This window comes from Apium graveolens, chromosome 7 (genome assembly GCF_009905375.1).
Source record: "Apium graveolens cultivar Ventura chromosome 7, ASM990537v1, whole genome shotgun sequence".
Classification (NCBI taxonomy): Eukaryota; Viridiplantae; Streptophyta; class Magnoliopsida; order Apiales; family Apiaceae; genus Apium; species Apium graveolens.
In genome coordinates, this window is record NC_133653.1 from 105,962,809 (window position 1) to 105,985,240 (window position 22,432).

Sequence of the window (22,432 nt, forward strand, 5' to 3'; positions counted from 1 at the left end):
GATACTGCAGAACTCAAAGATGCTAAAAGGAGGATGATTGATGAACTCAGATATGATGAGAGATATTTGTTAAAGAACTATCTCAGAACAACTCCTGACATCAAAGAGATCAGAAAGTGAAGCCAAGTCAAGATCTACAACTGCTCAAATTCTGATATATATACAAACTGAAGTTGTTATCAGAAGTTAAAGTTGGTAAAGCTTTAAGGACCGTAAGTTGTAGTTATCTAGTCAATTTCTCATGCATTTGTACTTAATGTTTTTGACATCATCAAATATCTGTTAAACTTGTATATTATGCTAATTTACAAGTTGGGGGAGATTGTTAGATATATTTGATAACGTCATGACTAATATGATTTATGTTTAGTTTTCAGATCTTACTTAAACAGGACAAATCAGTACTTAACTGAAATCAGCACTTATACTGAAGTCAGAACTTAAGTGATCAGTACTTAAGATTCAGGAGATATTTATCAGGAGATAATATCAGAACTTAAAGGAAACTTTCAGATAAGGAAGGCGGCTGATTGAAAGGAAAGAAGATCAAGACAAACGTAAGAAGAGATATGCATGAAGAAGGAATTCTACGAAGAATGGAATACTTGGAAGAAAAGATATCTGATTGATATATTTTAGGAAGCAGAATTATATTCCATATCAGTTAGTGATTATCTTGTAACTGTGTGATATATAAACACAGACATAGGATTTACACTATAAGTGTTATCATTATCGAGAATATTATTCATTATAACCCTAGCAGCTCTCGTGATATTTGTTCATTACTGAGAGAGGACAGTTCCATATTGTAACAGAGTTTATTGCATTGAATAAAGTCTATTTTCTGTTACTTGTGTTATTTGAATTCGATTTGATTGTGCTATACACTGTATTCAACCCCCTTCTACAGTGTGTGTGACCTAACACATGGTGAGCCCATTATTCTCAAGGATGAGCCAGTAGATTGGGATAGTTTGCCAATTCCTGAGCTAAATTTTCCTATCTTCAACAAGCCAAAGAAGACAAAGACAAGAGCAAGCAAGAAAGTGAAGCCTGTGACTCTCATATCCAAGACCCTAATCAAAACTCAATCTACAGTCAACAAGGGAGATCTGTTATACATCTGTGACATAAAGGAATTCTCTAACATAAACCTCTACTTAGATGAATTGGAAGAAGTAAGAGGAATTGACGCTCACAAACATCTCCCTGAAAGGCTGGTGTTTAAATATAAGGGAGGAAAAGAGATAATATGGCTGTTTCACAGGATTCTTTTAGAAAGCCAAGCTGTTCTAATAAAGATCTACTCATCTTTCAAAAAGAACTTTGGATTCGATGTGACAGCAAGGAGATTAGTTCTAAAGAAGATTGAGGAGCTGAGGAGTAATAGAGCTAAATATGCACTACCAAAAACCCTGTCAATTCCCTTCACAGGAAAGAGAGTGCATTTGAGGCCCTTTTGGCTGATGGAATTCAGGGATGAAAAGGGAGTAAGAAGATTCTTCAAATTGGAGGACCAGTTGAGTATCTCTAGAAATGAGACTCTATTGAAAATATAAGAAATGCTAGATCTCTCAGAAGCTTATGAACTTGAGTTCCACAAACAACTCCAAAATCAGATAGAAGAGAACAACAGGAGGCTTGGGAAGAAATCCAGACAATCAAGGAAATAAATTTATCTTCTCAGACTAGAGGAGCACCTTGATAATGATTGTGAGCAACTTCTTTGTATACTTTGCATTGTTCAATTTTCAGTAAATATTGTAGCACTTGTCAGTTTTATCTACTATTTTTAATCTGTATTTTTAGGATATTTCGTTATCATCAAATTTCTCTGAATTTATGGCTACAATTCCAGTAAATATAAATTGGGGGAGATTGTTAAGAATATGTTGTGAACTTGATGATAAATTGAATAAAACACCTTAGTAGATTTAACTTAGTGAATTTTGTAGCACTTGACGAATGATCAAATATAGTCCCGAAGGATGATTCAATATAGTCCCAACGGATTATGATTTAACATCCATCGAGTGAGTAGCTTATGTAATAATAAGTATTGTAACACATTTCTGCAAACAAATCTGTGTAGATTCTGTGGGAGCATATGAGTCATGTTGACTACTAGTAGATATGCAGAATAGGTTGATTAATTGTAAATATGAGATGTCTTATAATTCTGCATAAGTGAAATGGAGTCAAGCGTCAAATAGCTACCCGACGGATGATCAACAAAGCTACCCGACGGATGATCAACAAAGCCACCCGACGGATGACAAGTATGTACTCGACGGATGATCAAATTCAAATATCTGTTGACAGTGACAACACAATCATATGCGTCAAGTGTTTGCAAAAGGAATGTGGCAGCCTGTTTAGCAGGGATTTGAGAATAAAGAAGTATTAACATTTCCATGCTATTATGAAAATATTCAAAGATGCTGGAATAGAGTAGTGAAGTAGCATGGAGCTAGACTAGATATATTTTGTTTTATTATCTTGTCTTATTGTCGTGTAAACTTGGTGATATATAAACCAAGTGTAGCAAGTAGAACAATTATCGAACTAAGCACACACATTCTCAGAGAAACATTTTCAAGTTGTATTCTGTAGCATTTCTCGATAAGTTTAGTTGTTCATACTTGTAAGCAGCTGTGAGCTATTCAAGCTTCACACGGTTCTCACTCGATATATATATCTCTCTGGTGGATACTTTCAAATCCACCAGAAAGTTTTAAAAACTTGTTTTTTTATTACTTTGTGTTTTGATTCATATAAATCATTTATTCCGCACTCTGCAAATCAAACACATATATATTATCAAGTAAGAACTGTTTTAAAATCTTGAAAAAGAAGCCAAAATTACATTCAACCCCCCTTTTGTAATTCTTGTTGTATTGTAAGGGAATAACAATTTTGTTTAAACGAAAATTATTAGACATATTATAATTTTTTTTGAATATTTATCTATTTATGAAAATATTTTATTTTAAATATTACTATAATTACGGTGACCAGACCGACTACTAACCAAACTTTTAATATTTCGTCTTTAATATAATAGTATAGATATATATCTTAATCTTAATATATATAAAGGAAAACCCCCAAGAGTTCCAGAATCGCTTGAATCATATTTATCTTTTTTTATAAAACTTCTTAAATCTTAATATTAAAAATCAAATTTCCTTTTTTAAAGTCCAAAATTTTAGGGGAGGAAATAGTAAAACATATTCAAAATAGAATATAAGTCTAACATAGATTAAAAAACTAATCAGTCTCTTTGTTTATATAATCCTATATAAACCCAGTCTATGCTCTAGATTGTTTTGTCATAACAAACGATCAATATTTGGTCAGGGAACCTGGTACTGATGTATTGATGAGGGTGTTTCTACAGTTATTGTTTTGGGTTCCATGATGATGATCAACGCAGGTTGTCTACTTTTACATGTTTTTTAATACTAATTTATCAATTTTAATCATCTTTTGACACGAACGGGGTCTTTAATCTAATTAAGTATTGATATCACGGAGGACATGTTAACTTAATATTATCAAGTTGGTGACTTTCGAGTCTGCTTATACCATTTTTTTTTGTTTGTTTAAGTGGTAGTTTAAACTGATGGTGCATGTTTTGGACAAAGCTTAAGACTATATTAAAAGGGAGTTACCTACCTTACAAGTTACAAGGCTCCACCAGGTGAGCCTTCAATTTTATGATTAACGTCTTCACCAATGAATACAAATTTTTAAATTTATGTATAGTAATCTTATTTTTTTATTTAATTTTGCATGATGTTGATTCTAGAGTGTATATAAAGATATTCAATACAATATTTTTTATTTGTAGAGATTTGCATCTATTTATATTTTTAATATTTTATTATTTTTTATCTAAATTATAATAATTTTTTTTAGTATTATATTTGACGGGTGGACGGATAAACCTAAATTTTATCTAAATTATAATTTTTTTATTAATATTGTGTTTGACAGGAGGGCGGATCAAACTTAAATTTTTCTAAATTTAAATAATTTTTTGATTAGTATTGTATTTAATGGGAATTTTATCTAAATTTTAATAATTTTTTTATTAGAACTGTTTTTGATGGGAGGGCGGCTCAAATTAATTTTTAATAGTATTGTGTTTGACGGGAGAGCGGATCAAACTAATTTTTATTTAAATTATAATATTAGTTTATATTAAAATTTATCTAATTAATCTTTTTTTATTACAACAGGAGTCGGTCTAACAAAACCTCATATTTAGTACGATTATCGACTTATGAAGACGTGATATAAATTGGTATTATGAAAAAAAATGTATCCACTTTGTTATGTTATGTATATTATAACATGTGTCGTCCTAACAAAGTGTGACACAAAATAGGCAATAATTATGAATAATTTTTTAAAGTACAATTCATGTGTTTCTTAAATAATCTTCCTATTAATTTTTTTTAAAAAAATTTTAGGGCCGCAACGCAGCGTGGCAAGACGAGGACATTTAGGTGGCGGATCTCAGATTGTCTCATTCTATTTTTCTAATTTTCTCAATTTTTTAAATTAATAAATATCAAAAATTACAATTACCTTATATTCATAATATTCTAAAGTTTTTACAATATCTGTAATTAAAATTTTTCAAATCAACTTACCATCATAATATTTTCCTAAAATTTCTCCTTTCCATTTAAATCAACTTACCATCTTGACACTCTCATTAATTTCTTTTTAAATATCGTTTCTCCTCTTTCTCCTAATATCAACTTACTATATTACTTTTTCCTTAAATTTTTCTTTTAATTTTTAGCCTATAAAATACTACAAAGGCAAGTATTTATAAATAAGTTTTCTCAATATATTTTAAAATCATTATATCATTATATTATTCTATGCTTATGTAAAGGTGAAGACGAGGACGGTAAGCTTGCGGCTCAAATTGTTTCAATCTTTTTTTTTATAATTTTTTAAAAAATTTATATTATTAAATAGAAAAACATATTACATTAATTATTGACTAATACATAATATAACTTTATGATAATTTATGAAAGAGAGAGAGGCTCATTGGAATAAAAATGTTTAAAGAGAAAACGATTTTTCAAACTTTTTAATTTATTGTATTTATTTATTATTCATATTTTTCAAATGATCAAGATAAATAAGAAATACAAAAAAGAATAGAAAAATTATTTTAGAAGGCCGCTGCGAAACGCGGCTCAGTAAACTAGGAATAATAATCTGGGCTCAATAAACTAGGAATAATAATCTTAATATATATGAAGGAAAACCCCCGCAGATCCAGAATCGTTGAAAATTATTGATAGGGATAAATAAGTCCTGATTTTATAATTAATGGGCTGCTAGGCCCAATAAGAAGATGTATGATATTCAGACCAGAAAGGTTAAGCCTGATGGACCAGATCAGGCCTGGTGGAATAAAAAAGGCCCAAAAGCCCCGATTATTAATTAATTTCGTAATTAATTAATAAGGGAAAAATCAGCTATTGAGAAGAGTCCCGATAAGGATATAAATCCTTATAGATTAGCCTCAAGGGGACCTAAAAGGATAAGGAATCAGCTTCCTACTTCCTAGGACTCCTAAGCCTATTCCAATTATGAGACTTGTCCACCAGGTCTCCTATACCAAGGCCAATTCAAGGACTCCCAACATCTATATAAGGGGCCTCACCCCACAAATCAGAACTGCGTTTTTTGGCTTGATTCTCTAATTCACAGAGATACGTAGGCATCTCGTAAAGGCAGAATTAAGCTACGATACACGAGAGCAGCCATTAAAGGCCTTGAGCTCCCGAATCTTAGTAATAAATACAGCAAATAATAACCTTAGTTTTTTATCCATAACATTTGGCGCCGTCTGTGGGAATCACAACAACAACCATGGCGAGAACACGGAGAACAATTGGAGCTCTAGAGGAAGGAACACCAACCCAGGTGATTTCATCAACCGTGGAGGTTCCTCACCATTCAACTTATGCATCTACTCAGGAGGAAGCCCAGACAGGGGCAACTCAACCCCAGCTACAAGGGACAACTCCCCCGATTCAAGGTACGAATCCTCAAGTTCAACAAATACATATACCTGTGAATTCTCGACCCGTTGGGTATGAATATTCAACTATTGTTACTACTAACCCCCCTTATGGGATGCCCCTTCACCCTGAGGTTGGAGGAAGCGGATATGCTGGGCGAAGCGAAGCACGAGGGCGGTCGCCCCCCTATATACGAGGTTTGGGTCCTATCCCTGAGGATCGGGAATTTTCTAATCCATACACTGAGAGAGACTCCGAATCTTCGGATGATGAAGTGGCCCCGAGAAGGAGGCGTCCTGGAAAAGAGCCAATGGTCGATGGAAGGCAACGCCCCCAAAGCACCCCAGGGGCAAATCCCCAAGAAGTGCAGGAAAGGATCAGGGCTCATGAGGCTGAAATCCAAAGGCTGAGGCGTGATTTGGAGGCTCACCAGGCCACCAGACCCCACATACCTCCTAGGGGGAGAAATCCTCCTCCTATCATAGACCTGGATGGTCCGGTAAGAAGAATGGCTGCTGTCCCAAGAACTGATCCAAGCAATCTCCTTCCCCTTGGAGATCCTGATGATCCAACTCCACCTTTCAAAGAAGAAATAATGAATGCCCATATTTCAAGAAAATTCAAGATGCCCACTATCAAAGCCTATGATGGCACGGGTGACCCCGCTAATCATGTTAGGACATTCTCTAATGCACTGCTGCTGCAACCCGTGAATGATGCTATAAAGTGTCGGGCCTTCCCTCAAACCCTGTCGGGTATGGCTCAAAGATGGTACAGTCGCTTGCCCCCAAACTCTATTGGATCATTCAGAGAATTAAGTCAGGCTTTTATTAAGCAATTCATCAGTGGAAGAGTCCATGAGAAAAGTTCAGCATCTCTTATGAGTCTTGTGCAGGGAGCTAAGGAATCCTTGAGGGATTACCTGAATCATTTTACAAAGGAGGCTTTAAAAGTCCCAGACCTTGATGATAAGGTAGCCATGATAGCACTACAACAAGGAACTAGGGATGAGTTTTTCAAGATGTCCTTGGCCAAACGACCCCCTGAAAACATGTTGCAACTCCAAGAGAGGGCAGGGAAGTATATCAAGGTTGAAGAAAGCATGAGGAAGACCGTAGTAAGTAATGAGCCCACTGGAGGCAAGAAGCGAAAAACTGATCTGGAGTATATCGCTAAGAACAAATATCCTAGAACCGAACAAAACCCTGATTCAACCCCCAAGAAGGGGGGACCTGGGCAAATGTTCACTGAATACGCTAAGCTAAGTGCTCCTAGAAGTCAGATTTTGATGGAGATTGAGAAAGATAGAGATATTCGCTGGCCTAAGCCCTTGAAGGCTGATCCCGCCAAGCTAGATAAGAGCAAGTATTGCAGGTTTTATAAGGATGTTGGCCATGACACCGATGAGTGTAGGCAATTAAAAGATGAAATTGAGTTTTTGATTCGAAAAGGAAGGTTGAACAAGTATACTGGAGATGGAGGGGACAGAAACAATAATGGAAGTAAGAACTTTGAAGATCGTAGGAGGGACCAAGACGATCAGGGGCGGAATCCCCAACCTAGAGGGCCGATTATAAATGCAATTTTTGGAGGACCACGACGCCCTCGAGGACCTGTGATAAACACGATATTTGGAGGTCCAACTGCTGCTGGATTGTCCAAAAATTCCAGAAAGGCATACACCAGGGAGGTTATGCATATTGTTGGCGAAGCCCCGAAGAGGGCCAGGACAGAAGTAACATTGGCTTTTGATGATTCCGACCTAGAGAGCGTGAAGTTTCCCCATGACGACCCGCTCGTCATAACACCGATAATAGGAAATAGCCCGGTTAAGAGGGTCCTTGTGGATAATGGTGCTTCTGTGGATATCTTGCTCCACGACACCTTTCTAAGGATGGGGTATAACGACTCCCAGTTGACACCAACCGACATGCCGATATATGGATTTGCTGGAGTAGAATGTCCTGTGGAAGGGATAATCAAATTGCCAACCACCATAGGTACGGAGCCAAGGCAAGCAACGCAGATGCTGGATTTCGTGGTGGTAAAGGTTAGTTCAACTTATAATGCTATCATGGGGAGAACAGGGATACATGCCTTCAAGGCAGTCCCCTCTTCCTACCATTCAGTTATGAAGTTTCCCACCCGAAACGGGATTGGAGAAGAGAGAGGAGATCAAAAAATGGCTAGAAGCTGTTATGTGGCCTCTTTGAGGGCAGATGGAGTCGGGGGGGGGGCAGGTTCTTCCTATTGAAGATATGGATGTTCGAGAAAATGATGAGGATAGAGGAAGGCCAGCAGAAGAATTGGTTTCGGTTCCTTTAGACCCCAAGAATCCTGAGAGGATGACTTTCATTGGAGCCACGTTAGAGGAGCCCCTTAGAGGGAAGTTAGTGAAATTTTTGCAAGAAAATAGTGATGTGTTTGCATGGTCAGCAGCTGATATGCCAGGCATAGACCCGGAGTTAATTACTCACAAGCTAAACGTGGATCCACGCCGGAAGACAGTGAAACAAAAGAAAAGAAATTTTGCCCCGGAAAGACAAGAGGCTATAAAACAGGAAGTAGAAAAGCTCTTAGAGGCTGGTTTCATTGAGGAGATTCAATTTCCGGAGTGGTTAGCAAACCCTGTAATGGTGAAGAAGGCTAATGGAAAGTGGAGGATGTGTATAGACTTCACTGATTTGAATGATGCATGCCCCAAAGACTATTTTCTGTTGCCTAGAATTGATACTTTGATTGATACCACTGCTGGACATGAGATGCTGAGTTTCATGGATGGATTTAGCGGATACAACCAGATCAAAATGCATAAGGATGACATTCTAAAGGTATCATTTATCACTGACTTTGGTGTTTATTGTTATCTTGTTATGGCGTTTGGTCTCAAGAATGCAGGAGCCACCTATCAACGGTTGGTGAATAAAATTTTTAAGGATCTTATTGGTAAGACTATGGAAGTTTATGTTGATGACATGTTAGTCAAGAGTCTAGTAAAGACTGATCATATAGCCCATTTAAGGGAAGCTTTTGAGGTCCTGAGGTACCACAAGATGATGTTGAATCCTACGAAGTGTGCTTTCGGAGTAGGATCTGGAAAATTCTTGGGATTGATGGTCTTAAAAAGAGGAATTGAGGCTAACCCCGATAAAATAAAGGCGATCCTGGACATGGAACCACCAAAAACCATCAAGGATGTTCAGAAGCTCACAGGAAGGGTTGCTGCGCTAGGACGATTCATCTCCAAGTCAGGAGACAAGTGCTTGTCATTTTTCAAGTCACTAAAGAGCATCAAAGGCTTTGTATGGAGTGAGGAAAATCAGAAGGCATTCGAAGAGTTAAAGAAGTATATGGGTCAGGCCCCGTTGTTGGCCAAGCCAGTTCTGAATGAAGTTTTATTCTTGTACTTGGCTGTTTCAGAGAGCGCCTTGAGCGCGGTGTTGGTTAAGGAGGAACTGAAGGTCCAGAAACCCGTATACTATGTCAGCAAAATTTTGCGTGGCGCTGAGTTGAATTATTCAACTATTGAGAAATTCGCTCTAGCCTTGATAATGGCTTCAAGAAAACTGCGTCCTTACTTTCAGGCTCATCGGATTGAGGTGCTAACGAATCAGCCACTGAGAAATATCATTCACAGTCCCAAGGCAAGTGGGAGATTGATTAAGTGGGCAATAGAGTTGGGAGAGTTCGATCTCAAGTATAAGCCACGTACGGCCATAAAAGCCCAGGCACTAGCTGACTTCGTGGTGGAATGTACCATACCCAACCAAGAAGTCGGGGGGCAGGAAGATGCCATACCTCAACACAAGGGAGTCGATAATGAAAGCAAAGAGAAGGATGATAAAGAGTATTGGGTTCTCTATTTTGATGGAGCATCAAAAACAAACTCCAGTGGAGCAGGATTGGTTTTGCAAAGCCCTGATGGGTTCTTAATTGAGTATGCTATGAAGCTAGACTTCCCAACCACAAATAATGAGGCAGAATATGAAGCCCTGATAGCTGGCCTTGGTCTAGCTGGGACACTTAGAGTCAAAAACTTAAAGGTCCGCGGAGACTCAAAGCTTATCATATCCCAGGTAAAGGGAGAATTTGAGGCAAGGGATGATACGATGGCTAAGTATGTACGCCTAGTAAGGGCTGTGATGACTCAATTTAATGAATGCCATGTTGAACACATTCCAAGGGAAGAAAATGCTAAGGCAGATGCGCTATCAAAGTTTGCTTCATCTGAGATAGAAGAAAGTTCAGGAAGTGTATACTTCCGTGTATTGAAGACACGAAGCATAGACATTAAGCTTGTGGCTCCCATAGGCCTGGGGACGTCATGGATTGATCCCATCAAGGCTCACATTCAGACCGGTTAGTTTCCCAGTGATGCAACTGAAGCACGGAAGTTAACTATTCGAGCACTAAGGTACTCTTTGATAGATGGGATTCTGTATAAAAGATCTTTCGTGGTTCCTTACTTAAGGTGTCTCAGGCCCGATGAGGCACGCTTGGCTCTTGAGGAAGTGCATGAAGGTATTTGTGGGCAACACCTGGGGGGCAGGGCCTTGGCTCATAAGATAACCCGTTTAGGCTTCTATTGGCCAGAAATGATGGCTGATGCCAAAGAATATGTGAAGAAGTGTGATCGCTGTCAGAAGCATGCACCAGTTGTTAGACAACCCCCCGAGATGCTGACCTCTATCAACTCCCCAATCCCCTTTGCTATGTGGGGGATGGATATTCTAGGGCCTTTCCATATGGCCACAACACAAAGGAAGTTTCTGATTGTAGCCATTGATTATTTCACTAAGTGGATTGAAGCCAAGCCCTTGGCCAAAATCACAACTAAGCAGGTTGCACAATTCCTGTGGGAAAACATTATGTGCCGATATGGGATTCCCCGTATCCTCGTCACTGACAATGGAACACAATTTAACAACGAGGAATTCAAGAAGTATTGTGAAGAAAATGAAATTAAGTTACGGTTCACCTCTGTGGCTCACCCGCAAGCCAATGGGCAAGCGGAGGTAGCAAATCGGATAATCCTGGATGGACTACAGAAGAGGATCGAGAAGTCAAGAAATAATTGGGTGGATGAGATACTTCCAATACTATGGGCCTATAGGACTACCTGTAGAGTCACGACTGGAGCAACTCCCTTTATGTTGGCATATGGGGCAGAAGCAGTGGTTCCCGTGGAGATATCACATTCTTCTCCAAGAATTCAAGCTTTCAATGCTGGGGAAAATGAGGAAGGGCAAAGGTTGGCGCTGGACTTAATTGATGAAGTACGAGATAAGGCACATGCAAAGATAGTAGAGTATCAGAAAAAGGCTTCGTTCTACTATAACCTAAGGGTTAAAGAGAGGTTTTTCAAACAAGGTGATCTAGTCTTGAGAAAAATAGAGGCTTCTGGTGTCGGACAGAAAGGAAAGCTAGCCCCAAATTGGGAAGGGCCGTACAGAGTCAAGAGCGTTCAGGGTAGAGGAACCTACAAGCTGGAAACTATGGATGGCTTTGAAGTCCCGAGGACCTGGCACGCACAAAACCTGAAGGTTTACTACGTGTAAGATAGGCGAAGTACGATTCTCACTTATCATAGTGACAAGTAGGTTTAAAAGCACCTGGAAGCTTTGCTTGCGTAGGATTTTATATTCCAGTAGAATTTACATTGTCTAGTTATTATTGATTAGGGTCGAACCCATGCTATGTAAGGTTTTGAAAAACCAGACTTCATATTAAAGAGTTTGAAATTATTTCAATCCAAGGATGTTTAAGATTCAAATGCATATTAAGATTGTAAAGTCAAAACAGAAAGAGGCAAGAAAAGCAACATATAAAATATAAGCCCCGAAGGGTAATAAGTTCTGAATACGATTAAGAAAGCCACAATGGGCCAAACAAGAAAAACAAAATACTCAAAGATCCTTGAAGAAGTCATCATCGATGTTTCCTTCATCGGCAGCAGAAGAAGGAACTGGAACAGGATCAGCACCTCGAGGAGAAACAGCTTCGGCCTCAGCAGAAGAAGCAAGAATAGGAGAAAGAGGGATATCATCAAGAAGAGGCTCTTTCCCAGGAATATCAGGGACTGGATAGGCAGTGAGAGTCACCTCCGGAATCTTCTTTCCAATCTCCTCTACTATCTGCTCCCAACAGCTAGAAAAGGTCTCCGGGAAGTTAGCATCGTACTCAGCATTTAGGACATCCTGAAACCTGAGATGCCTTATACTCAGCTATCACCTCAGCTCGGGCCCTTTGAGCATCCAGCTCCAGCTTACGAACTTTCTCCTTCTCATCCGCCAGCTCCTTCTCTACCTCACGAAAACGAGTGAAGTTGGCCTCGGAAGCCTTGAGGTACCTATCCCTGTCCCTCTCAGCAATAGTTAGGCTGGTCCTCACATCCTTCAAATTGTGAAGGGCAGCCTGGAGATAGGTATTCATCTGCACGAACATATCAAAGTAGAGTAAGTAATTAAAAAAAACAGTTAAAAAAGGAAGAGGCTTACAGAAGCCACGACCTGAGGACCCAGACCCTCAATCTGTAGGTCATCAGAAGACTCTACGATCTCAGCCCTGTCACGAGGCGTGATCACACTCTGAGACCAAACGGAGGCAGCCTCGGAACTCCCTACCACTGTGTCCCTCCTCTGAAGGCCCCAAGTGACGGTGAAGGGAGAGGTATCTTCATCAAGGCTAGGAGGCCTCTGGGATAAAAAGGTAGGGACGGCCTCCTGAACCGTGACTGAAGGGCCGTCACCAATCCTAACCCGCTTGTCGCGGTGGGTCTCAACAGCAGAGCCCTTGGCGGCGCGGGCCTCCCGCTTCTTGAAGATCGTGTCCAAAGCGGCCCTAGCTGCAGGCAAATACGAGCACGTAAGAAAAAGGACAAATAGAGAATGGAGAAAATGGAATAAAAAGGGGAAAAAAATACCCTCGGGACCAAGGTCACTTAGACCTAAACCTTGCAAATTACCCTCTGAAAGGATGAGAGCGCAATGGTGCAAGTTATCAGCAGTAATGGCCTTGATGGCCGCATCCTCATCTATCCCCAATTTTAGGTCTCTTAAAGACCCGTCTATACTTTTTAAGAAGTTGGGCCTGAAAAAATGGTCCCAACCCTCCTCGGAATCCAGAAATACATAAAACCACTCACTCTTCCATGTTGGATACGAGTCGGGATTGGTGCCAGAAATAAAGCAGGAACGAGCCAAGGATCTATGAACTATTTTGACCCATCCTGGGTCCTCAGAAGCATTTACAAATTTAAATAAATAACGAAAGACACAAACATTTGGCTCAAAACCGTGTTTACGAGATTGGGCCATATAACAGTGAATAAAATGCCAAGAGTTGGGTGTGAGTTGGGTCGGATAGACTCGGGCCTCAGCCAAAAGGCGAAAAATAAAAGGATGAGGAGGTAGGCGAAAACCAGCATAGAAGGTTTCCTTATAGACCCGAATGGCCCCAGGTTTTGGGTAGCAGGCCCTATCGTTTGGGCCTGGAGCCTCGGCCCTATAAGGGTGAGAAATGCCAAAAAGGCGGGCTATGGTACCTACTTGATCTGGACCAAATCTAGAAGGATAATTATATGCATCTAAGTGTAACATGTTAGGAAAGGCTTGCCCGAATTCGGTTAAAAGATCCCTAAGAGAAATAACTGAGGAATGTACAAGAGATTTTTTACCTCGGCTGCCCTAGAGGGACGGGCAACAGCTTGGGGGACATGGGAGTGAGATGAATCAGAATCCGCCATGGATGAAGACAAAAACCCAGGAAGCTCTTGAAAGTAAGTGAAGAAGATGAAGATTCAAACGGAATCTTCAAAATAAGCCCAGAAAGCGGCGGAGTAGAAAGCCGGAAATCGCTTGGAGGTGGCGATTCTTGAGAGACTAATTGCAGAGTTGAAGTTTAGAAATTTTTGTGAAAGTGAAGTGTGAGAAATGAACTCACACTCCACCTCTTATATAGAGGAGCTCAAAGATGCACAAACGGGCCTGGGCCTAAGAAAAAGGCGGGAAGCCCATAAGATTTGAATTTTGAAAAGATTTAAAATCAAAGTTCATTGAATGAATCAAGGCTCGAACAGCCTCAACAACGCCCAGGGTACATTATCCCAAGCCGTTGTTAGAAGTGTGGCTCCTAGGCGTGGTACAACAACGCCCAGGAAGCATCTGTCCTCAACAACGCCCAGGATGCATCGTCCCTAGCCGTTGTTAGAAGTGTGGCTCCTAGGCGTGGTACAACAACGCCCAGGAAGCATCTGTCCTCAACAACGCCCAGGATGCATTGTCCCTAGCCGTTGTGAGGAGTGTGGCTCCTAGGCGTGGATCAGCAACGCCCAGGAAGCATCTGTCTCCAACAACGCCCAGGACGCAAGTTTCCTGGACGTTGTTAGGAAACCGTCTCCTAGGCGTGGATCAACAACGCCCAGGAAGCATCAGCCTCCAACAACGCCCAGGACGCAAGTTTCCTAGACGTTGTTAGAAAACTGTCTCCTAGGCATGGGTGCACGACGTCTAGGATCTATGAATGCATCAGCCTCCAACAACGCCCATGACGCAAGTTTCCTAGACGTTGTTAGGAAACCTTCTCCTAGGCGTGGATCAACAACGCCCAGGACGCAAGTTTCCTAGATGTTGTTAGGAAACTGTCTCCTAGGCGTGGATCAACAACGTCTAGGATGTATTGAGCAGCAAAAGTTCTATTTTTCTTATCATTTAATTAGAAATTAGGGAAAAATCCAAGGAAATTCCTTAAATATTTTCTGAAAAATGTTAATATTTTCAGAAATAAGGAATAAATCCAGAAAATTAAAGGATAAATCCCAGAAATTAGGGAAAAAATCCAGAAAAATAAGGAAATTCCTTAAATATTTTCTGAAAAATGTTAATATTTTCAGAAATAAGGAATAAATCCAGAAAATTAAAGGATAAATCCCAGAAATTAGGGAAAAAATCCAGAAAAATAAGGAAATTCCTTAAATATTTTCTGAAAAATGTTAATATTTTCAGAAATAAGGAATAAATCTAGAAAATTAAAGGATAAATCCCAGAAATTAGGGAAAAAATCCAGAAAAATAAGGAAATTCCTTAAATATTTTCTGAAAAATGTTAATATTTTCAGAAATAAGGAATAAATCCAGAAAATTAAAGGATAAATCCCAGAAATTAGGGAAAAATCCAGAAATTAAGGATAAATCCCAGTAAATTAGGGAAAAATCCAGAAAATTAAGGAAAATTCCCGAAAATTAGGGAAAAATTCCTGGAAATTAAGATGATGCCTGAATAAAAGGAAGATTCATTGTAAATGTATAGGTCGCTCCACACTTTACGCAAAAATGAAACTCTATAAGGGAACGAATAGATTTAACTTCTGCGAAACCTAATCAATGTTTCCCAAAAGTTGCGGGGCAAATGATAAGGATAAATAAGTTCTGATTTTATAATTAATGGGCTGCTAGGCCCAATAAGAAGATGTATGATATTCAGACCAGAAAGGTTAAGCCTGATGGACCAGATCAGGCCTGGTGGAATAAAAAAGGCCCAAAAGCCCCGATTATTAATTAATTTCGTAATTAATTAATAAGGGAAAAATCAGCTATTGAGAAGAGTCCCGATAAGGATATAAATCCTTATAGATTAGCCTCAAGGGGACCTAAAAGGATAAGGAATCAGCTTCCTACTTCCTAGGACTCCTAAGCCTATTCCAATTATGAGACTTGTCCACCAGGTCTCCTATACCAAGGCCAATTCAAGGACTCCCAACATCTATATAAGGGGCCTCACCCCACAAATCAGAACTATGTTTTTTGGCTTGATTCTCTAATTCACAGAGATACGTAGGCATCTCGTAAATGCAGAATTAAGCTACGATCTTGAGCTCCCGAATCTTAGTAATAAATACAGCAAATAATAACCTTAGTTTTTTATCCATAACAATTATTTATCTATTTTTCTAGAACTTCTCAATTTTATTTCAATAAAATTAAATTTCCTTTTATACATTCGAATTAATAGGAAAGATATTAAATATTTAGAAGTCAATCCTATTTAAAATTTGTTTATACGAATTATCTTATCTTTATCTTATCTTATCTTAATATATATATATAAAGGAAATCCCGGGAGTTCTAGAATCGTTTCAATCATATTTATCTATTTTTCTAGAGCTCCTAATTTTTAATTTAAAAAATTAAAATTCCTTATTTAGGTCCTATATTTTAGAAAATAAAATCCAAGTTTAGAAGTAGAAATAAAACTAATACAAGTTTATATACAAGAATAGAAAACTTACTTATTTAACTCCTATATTTTTAAAAAATAAAATCCAAATTCATATAGAAGTAATAAAACCCAATTTTATGTAGAAGTAGAATTTAATTAAAATTTTATTTAATTCAAGAATAAAGTTTTATTAAGATCCTATATATATGGACATAAATAAGTTTTAGAGCTGTAGTATCTTTTCAATCATATTTATCTTTTTTCTACACCTCCTAAATTTTAATTCAAAAATTTAAAACTTCCTTATTTAGGTGCTATATTTAAAAAAATAAAATCCAAGTTCATATAGAAGTATAAATCTTCTTTATCTTCTTTATATATATAAAGGAATACCCTGAGAGCTCTAGAATCGTTTCAATCATATTTATCTTTTTTTCTAGAGCTCTTAAATTTTAATTCAAAAAAATAAAATTTCCTTATTTTGGTCTTATATTTTAGAAAATAAATCCAAGTTCATATATAAGTAGAAATAAAATAAAATCCAAGTTTATATAGAATAGAAAACTTCCTTATTTAGTTCATATATTTTAGAAAATAAAATCCAAATTCATATAAAAGTAGAAATAAAATCCAAATTTATATCTTTATTATCTTCTTTATCTTAATCTTAATAATAATATAAATTAAAGGAAAACCCTCGGGAGCTCTAGAATCGTTTCAATCATATTTATCTTTTTTTCTAGAGCTCCTAATTTTTAATTTAAATCGTTTAAAAATTATTTATCTATCTTTTTAGAGCTCCACAATTTTAATTCAATAAAATTAAATTTCTTTTTATATATTTGAATTAATAGGGATGATTATAAATATTTAGAAATCAATCCTATTTAGAATTAATTTATTCAAATTATTTCGAATTAATAAGTAAGATAATAAATATTTGGATATCAGTATAGTTTAGAATTTATTAATGCTCGAATCATATTTATCTATTTTTTTAGAATTTCTCTAATTTAAATATTAAAAATAAAATTCCCTTTTAAGATCCTAAATTTAAGGTGAAAAATAATTAAATTATATATTCGAAATAGAAAAAACATCTAAATTTGTGTAAAGAATGGTCTACGATATTCTATCAATTGAAATGCTAAATCATCGTAGGTAGATTTATATAAACAAATCAAACGGGCTCAATTTTGTACTAGGACCGGTTGTGCTTTATACAGTTTGTTCTGTTTTTTCAATATTTAAATATTTTTTGTTTAAATTATAATAATTTATTATTAATATTGTGTTTGACGGAAGGACGCATGAAACTAAATTTTATTTAAATTTTAATTATCTTAATTTTCTGCATGCAAGATAGCTTGGAAAGACCCATAGTTATGGTCATGGAGTTAAAAGTGGTTCATAGATTCTTCGCATACAAATCTTTATAATTGTTTATCGTAATCCTCTTTTGTATTTTAATTTTACAAGACGTTGACGGCTCTTGAGTGTATATAAAGATATCCAAAACAATATTTTTTATAGTATTATATTTGACGGCATGACGACTCAAACTAAATTTTATCTAAAATATAATATTTTTTATTAGTATTTTGTTTGACGTGAGGGCGGATCAAACTAATTTTTATTTAAATTATAATATTTTTTTATTAGTATTGTATTTGACGGGAAGAAAACACAAAAAAAAATCTTATCTAAATTTTAATAATATTTTCATTATCATTTTGTTTGACGGGAGGGCGGCCCAAACTAATTTTATTTAAATCATGTTAATTTTTTATTAGTATTGTGTTTTACGGGAGAGCGGCTCAAACTAATTTTTATTTAAATTATAAGATTAGTTTATATTAAAATTTATCAAATTAGTTTTTTAATTTCAACAGGCGTCGACCTAACAAAATATCATAATTATACGATTATTATTGACTTATGAAGTCGTGATATAAATTGGTATCACAAGAAACATGTACGCCATTTTGTTTTGTTATGTAAATTATAACATGATTCAGTTTATAAAGCGTGACACAAAATGGACAGTAATTATGAATAGTTTTTTTTAATAATTGTTCATGTTTTTCTTAAATAATTTTATATGAAATTTTTTAAGAATGTTTAATTAGGGCCGCTACGCAGCGCGGCTCTGTCGACTAGTACTCAAATCACCTCATTCTATTTTTCTAATTTTCTCAATTTTTTGAGTTAAAAAATATCAAAAATTATAATTACCTTATATTCTCCTAAATATAATATCATTATTCGTAATATTTTCCTAAAGTTTCTACAAGGGAGGAGAATTTATGATTATGCCTCCTGAGTAGGGCTGTCAAACGGATAATTCGGATACGGATATGCCTATATCCGTATCCGCATCCGCAATCATCGGATTCGAATACGGATAATATCCGTTTATTTCGGATACGAATAATATCCACTTTTTCTCGGATATGAATGCGGATATTTCGGACGAATATCAGATTTTTTGAATTTTTTTGTTGCCCCTACCATTTTAACGATGATTATAGAACATTTTCTACTATTAAATACACATAATATATTTATATATGTATAAAGTAAGTGTACAATTATTTAAAATTTGTATAATCGTATTATTTAATACATTTACAAACACTATAAACTAAAAAAAATAAATTTTAAATTATATATAATTTTATATTTATATAATTTAAATATCATATATGTATTTAGTTTCGGATTCGAATATCCCGAATTCGGATACGGATAATATCCGCTTTTTCTTGGATATGGATAATATCCATTTTTTCTCGGATATCGATGCGGATTTTTCGGACGAATATCGAATTTTTCGAATTTTTTTGACAGCCCTACTCCTGAGTCAGAGCCTGTAGCTTAAATGCGGTTTACCTTGGTTCACGTGGTTTGCAGGCTATTACGTGAGCCCGTAGGATTTACCCAGTGCGCACCCGAAGGATTTACCTACGATAAAAAAAAAGATTTTTCATTAAAAATTTTAAAATCAACTTACCATCTTTATATTCTCCTAAAATTTCTTATTTCTCTTTAAATTAACTTTTCATCTCCTAAAGTTTCAACAAGATTTTTTATTAAAATTTTAAAATCAACTTACCATTTTAATATTCTCCTAAAACTTTTTCTTTCTCTCTAAATTAACTTTCCATCTCCAAAATTTATTTTAATATAATTTCTCGTCTTTCTTCTAAAATCAACATACTATATTATATTTTCCTAAAAAAATTTCTTTAATTTTTAACCTATGAAATATTTCAAGGACAAGTATCTATAAATATGTTTTCTAAATATTTTTTAAAATCATTATTTCATTATTTCATTATATTATGTACTTATGTAAATGAGAAGATGAACCTGTTGAGATATCGCCTCTCATATCGTTTCAATATATTTTTTGTATTTTTCTCAAATTTTTATATTATTAAATAAAAAAATATTACATTGTTTATTAACTAATAATTAATATAATTTCATGATATTAGATTTGTGAATAACGAGAGAGCGGCTTATTAGAGTAAACATGTTTAACGAGACAACAGTTTTTTGAACTTCTATGATTTATTATATTTATTGATTATTCAATAATTTATAATGACCAATATCAGATGAGAAATGCAAAAATGAAAAAAATGAAACATTATTTTAGAAGGCCGCTGCAAAGCGCGGCTTCGTAAACTAGTTTGTACCTCATGCACATCTATCCACCATGATATAATAATATTGGGTTTAATGAGCATATTTATCGTAAATACTATAACTAATATTTATAAATTATTCATTTAAATCAATAATATTAATAATTATTATGTACATTAATTAATACTTATATTTATATTCAACTTATATATTTAATTAAACCATTATACTAATTCATTATTACGAAATTAATATATTTATATTCAACTTATTACTGTATAACAAAATTTAACTACTAATAATTTAATCATAAATACATATATCTAACTCATTAATGCATATTTATATATCTAAGTATCTAACTCATTATAATATATTTGATCAAATACAAATATATTTTTTAAAACACATTTTTAATATAAATTATTTAGATGATAATCCCTTACATTACTATCTAATAGGAATAAAATAAATCCTGATTGCGTAATTAATATCGCATTAATTATACCCGATTTGGGCTACAAATAAAGCCCATTTAAAGGGGTCCAAAACCCTGAATATTAATTAATTTCGTAGTTAATTAATGTGGGTAAAAACAGCTGACAAGTAAAGTCCAAATGAGGATACAATTCCTTGGAGACTGGCCTCCAAGAACCCTCATGGAACAAGAAATCAATTTTCTGCATTCTAGGACTCCAGAGTCCACTTTAAATCTAAGACTTGTCCACCAAGTCTCCTAACCCTAATCCAATTCAAGGCATCCCATGCCTATATAAAGGGTCTCACCCCACAAATCAGAACTACATTTTTTGACTTAATCCTTAGCACACAGCAAGGTACGTAGGCATCTTGTGAAAGCAGATTGAGTCATTAAACTCAATTGAATCCTTCAGAGATATAAGTCAAGCTTCAATCAAGCAATTCATCAGCGGGAAGGTGCATGAAAAGAGTTTTACTTCACTCATGAGTATAGTGCAAGGGGCAAATGAGTCTCTTAAGGACTACTTGAATCGATTCACCAAGGATGCCTTGAAAGTCCCAGATCTTGATGACAAGGTGGCTATGATAACGTTATAACAGGAACCAGGGATGAGTTCTTCAAGATGTATTTGGCCAAGCGACCACCAGAAAATATGCTATAGCTCCAAAATAGAGCAGGAAAATATATCCAGGTGGAAGAGAGCATGAGAAAAATGGTGATAAACAATGAGCCCGCTGGTGGCAAGAAGAGGAAAACAGATCAAGAATATAATGTCAAGGACAAGTATCCTAGAGTTGAGAAAGACATTGACTCAGCCCCGAATAAGGGAGGACCTGGACAAAATTTTACCGAATATGTTAGGCTGAATGATTCTAGAAGTCAAATCTTAATGGAAATCGAGAGAGATGGGATGTTCGTTGGCCTAAACCCCAGAAGGCTGATCCTACTAAGATAGACAAAATCAAATATTATAGATTTCACAAGGATACTGGTCATGACACCGATGAGTACCGATAATTAAAGGACGAAATTGAATTTCTTATTCAAAAAGGAAGATCGAGCAAGTATACGGGAGATGGGGAGAAAAGAGAAAGAAATAATAATGGGAGAAGGAACTTCGATGATCGTCGGAGGGATCAAGATGATCAGGGATGAAATCCCTAATCCCGGGGACCGGTGATAAATACAATCTTTGTAGGGCCAACTGCTGTTGGTTCATCTAAGAACTCAAGGAAAGCTTATCCTAGAGAAGTCATGCATATAGTAGGGGAAGCTCCGAAAAGGGCTAGGATAGGAGTAGAAATAATACTTGATGATTTTGACTTGGAAGGGGTCAAGTTTCCCCCATGACGATTCGCTAGTCATAACACCCATAATAGGGAACAACCCGGTGAAGAGAGTCTTGGTAGACAATGGAGCATCGGCAGACATCTTACTCTATGATAGTTTCATTAGAATGGGTTACAATGATTCCCAATTAACCCCAACTGATATGCCAATATATGGTTTCGCTGGAGTCATTCCCTTTGAAGGGGTAATTAAGCTGCCTCTAACAATGAGACAGGAGCCAAGACAGGCTACACAGATGTTGAACTTTTTGGTTGTAAAGGCTGGATCAGCATATAATGCGATCATTGGAAGGACAGGAATACATGCCTTCAAGGCAGTCCCCTCATCCTACCATTCCGTGATCAAGTTTTTGACCAGAGATGGAATAGGAGAAGAAAGGGGAGACCAGAAGATGACCAGAAGCTGTTATGTAGCCTCGCTGAGGGCAGATGGAGTAGGGGCAGGTCTTACCTATTGAAGACCTGGATATCCATGAGGATGATAAAAAATGAGGAAAACTAGCGGAAGACTTGATCCCAGTTCCTTTGGCTCCCGAGGACCCCTAGAAAGTGACTTTCATTGGAGCATCGTTGGAGGAGCCCCTTAGAGAGAAGTTAGTAAAGTTCTTGCAAGAGAATAATGATGTGTTTGCATGGTCGGAAGCGGATATGCCCAGTATAGATCCGGAATTG